General features: G+C 20.2%; 1 long non-coding RNA gene across 1 annotated transcript in view; it reads left to right on the forward strand.

Moving 5' to 3' along the window:
* Window positions 1–3,982, forward strand: part of LOC122244508 (uncharacterized) — an 18,629-nt gene extending 14,647 nt beyond the window's left edge. The window contains exon 3 of the long non-coding RNA XR_015190921.1: window positions 3,852–3,982. This is a non-coding gene — a long non-coding RNA (uncharacterized LOC122244508). The remainder of the gene's footprint in view (window positions 1–3,851) is intronic.
* The last annotated feature ends 362 nt before the right edge of the window (window positions 3,983–4,344 follow it).

Consider the following 4,344-nt stretch of genomic DNA (forward strand, 5'->3'; position numbering starts at 1 on the left):
TGGATGTACTTAATAATCATCGGACCAATGTTTTCACAGACCCTTAGATTTAGATAAGAAAAAAATGATACCAAACTCAATGTCAAAACTAAAGACAGCTCATGCAAATAATATATGAAACATATTTCATCAATAACCACTTCATTTAATAACTGAATAAATTTAAAATGACATCCAATTTTTAAATCAGTCAGTTTTTTTTTATTGCTCAATGGATTTATTGGGATCCTCTTTTTTTTTTTCAGCCCCACCGGGAGAAAAGGCTCTGCATCTGCGTCCCAAATGGCCCCCCCCTGTGCAAGATACCCCCAGATAGCCTTTGAATTTGCATCTGCGGGGGGACTTGCGGTTTCGAATAAGATGCATTCCTTTGTTTAAAAAATTTATCATAAACTGTAGTGTATAACCTACTGACTTTTGGAATGTGTTTGTGTGTGTAATATATAAATATATATATATAAATATATATTATATTTCTATATATAATATATATATATAATATTATATATACATATGTGTGTGTGTGTGGTGTGGTGTGTGTGGTGTGTGTGTGTTTGGGGTGTGTGTTGTGTATGTGTTGTATTGTATAGTATATATAATATATATATATATATATATAATATATATATATATATATATTATATATAATATATACATACCACCCACCCACACAACACCACACACCCCAAAACCCCACACACACACACACACACACACACACACACATATATATATATATATATATATTAAAATATACATATATATATATATATATACATATATAATATATAAATATATACACACACACCACACACACACACACATAATATATAATTATCATAATATATATATATATATATATAAATATATATATTTATACATAAACATACTAATAATATATTATATAATGTTATATATTTACATTTATATATTATAAAAAATATAAATGAATATTTATATATATATATATATATATATAATATATATAATATATATTAATGTATTTTATATATATGTAATATATATACATACATAAATAATATTAAATATATATTATATAAATATAATTTATATATATATAATAATATATATAAAAATAATAATATCTACATACATACGTATAAATAATTGTATAATATATATATATATATATATATAAATTATATAATATATATATATATAAATAAATATATAATATATATATATATATATATAAATATATATATATATATAAAACATGTATATGTTATATATATATATATCATATATATATATATATATATACTATAAATTATATAATATATCATATAAGATACATATACATATACATATATATATAAATATAAGATATATATAAAATATATATATATATATATATATATATATGTATACATATATACTGTATACTATATATATATATTTTATCATATAAATATATATATAGATAAAAATATATATATATAAAAATATATATATATATAATATGTATAGTATACATATTAAAAATAAATAAATAAATATACCTAAATATATATAAATATATAATATATTTATAAATATACATTACATATAAATATATATATATTATATATATATATATATATATATATATATATATATATATATATATATATGTATATATATATGTATATATATACATATATATATATATTATATAATAAAATATATCTATAATACATGTATATGTGTAATATATTATATTTATATATATATATATATTATATATAAATATATAAATATATATATATAAAATATAATATATAATAAAATATATATATAATATAATTTACATATACATATAAATATATATATATCTATATAGATAATATATATATAATATTATATCTATATATATAATATATATATATATATATATGTATACAATATACTGTATATAATCTATGATATAGATATTATAGCTATATATATATCTCTAAATATATATATAATATCTATTTATATGTAATCAGTATACATTATTATAAATAAATAAATAATATATAAATAAATATATATAAATATATATAAATTCATAAATATACATAACATATAAAATATATAAATATATATAATATATATATAAATATATAAATATATATCTAAATCTATATATCTATATAATATGTATTATATATATAGTAAAATATACATACTATATATATATATATAAAAATATATATCTAAAATAATAAATATATGTATTAATATGAATATCCATACATCCATACATATATATCATATATAAAAAAACATATCTAAAAAAAGATAAATATATATATATACGTATATCCCTATACATTATACTAAAAATACAACTATATATAATATATATATCTATAGTATATATATCTACTGTAATATATAATAAAACTATATCATCTAAATATCTGATTTATATATTAATAATACTAATATATATATTACAATACACACACACATATATGTATATCTATAATAAAAATATATAACTCACTCAATAAATAGCATCATAAAATGTATATATCTAAAAAAAACTATATATATAAATATTATATCTATATATATATCATCTATATAAAAATATACTGCATTTAATCGATAAAAATATAAAATAAATCTATAACATATGAATATAATATATCTCTAATATATAAATAAATATATAATAATATCTATTATAAAAGTCTATGTATAAAATCTGTCTATAATGCATTAATAAATATATCTCTATATAAATATATATCTCATATATATATATCTAATATCTATAATATAATGTATAAATATATATATATATATGTAAATACTACAAATCATACATATATATATATAATATATATAATATAAACTATATATACATATAAATATATATATAATTATATATACCTAATGCACACACACACACACACACACACTACACACACCCCATACACACTCACTCATATATATATATATCGTAAATATATATATATATATCTATATAGATAATATAATGTATATATGTATGTATGTATGGATGTACATATGTATATATATATATCTATATAAAAAGTTATATATATAAATATAATATAATTTAAATATATATGTAAAATATATATAAGAATTGGCATATTTTATAATACCTTAAATATATATTATATATATTTAAAATATATAAATATATATTTTATATATATGCATATATATATATATATATCTCTAATATATATATAATATATATATATATATATATATATAATAATAAATATATATATACACTACACACACAGGTCCCATGTACGGAAAGACACACAAACTTGTATCTATAAATTTATTACGTTTAAAGGCTGGGGTCATGGCTCAGGTACGGAGGGCGCGAGAATGCTCTGTAACCACACCCGACTGCCCACGTCAGCGGGCTCGCTCAGTAGGGTGCACACACACACACACACACACACACACACACACACACACACACACACACACACACACACACACACACACACACACACACTAACCCACACACACACACACACACACACACACACACACACACACACACACACACACACACACACACACACACAGGAAAATGAATATAAAAATGTCTATTTTTTGGATGTACTTAATAAATTCATCGGACCAATGCTTCACAGATCTTAGATTTAGATAAGAAAAAGATAGATACCAAAACTCAATGTCAAAACTAAAGACAGCTCTATGCTTAAATGAATATAGACTCAATATTTTCAGTCAATAACCAAATCATTTAATAAACTGAATAATTAGAGTTGACTTTCCAATTTAATCAGTCTAGTTATTTTTTATTTGTCTCAATGGATTTATTGGCATCCTCTTTTTTTCTTCAGCCCCACCGGCAGACAGGCTCTGCATCTGCGTCAAGTGGCCCTGCCCCTGTGCAAGATACCGCAGATAGCCTTTGAATTTGCATCTGTCGGCGGGACTGCGGTTACGAATAAAGAGGCATTCCTTTTGTTTATCGGAAATTTTATCAGATAACCTTGTAGTGTAGTAACCGTACTGAAAGGAGGTTGGTGTGGGGGAATGTGTTATGTGTGTCGTATATATAAATTAATATATAAATATATAGTGATATATAGTGATATATATAATGATTAGTATATATATATATATATCTAATATTTACATATGTGTGTGGTGTGTGTGTTGTGTGTGTGTGTGGAGGTGTGTCGGGTGAGTGGTGTGTATATAATGTGTATGGATAAAGGGAGTAATATGTATATAATATATATATATGATAAAATATTATATTAAATATATGATATATATATATATATAAATATACAGTCTACACCCACACCACACTACACAACACATCAC

The sequence above is a fragment of the Penaeus japonicus genome, unplaced genomic scaffold, assembly GCF_977035675.1.
Source record: "Penaeus japonicus unplaced genomic scaffold, GWHDUDI00000001_assembly GWHDUDI00001781, whole genome shotgun sequence".
NCBI classification, from domain to species: Eukaryota; Metazoa; Arthropoda; class Malacostraca; order Decapoda; family Penaeidae; genus Penaeus; species Penaeus japonicus.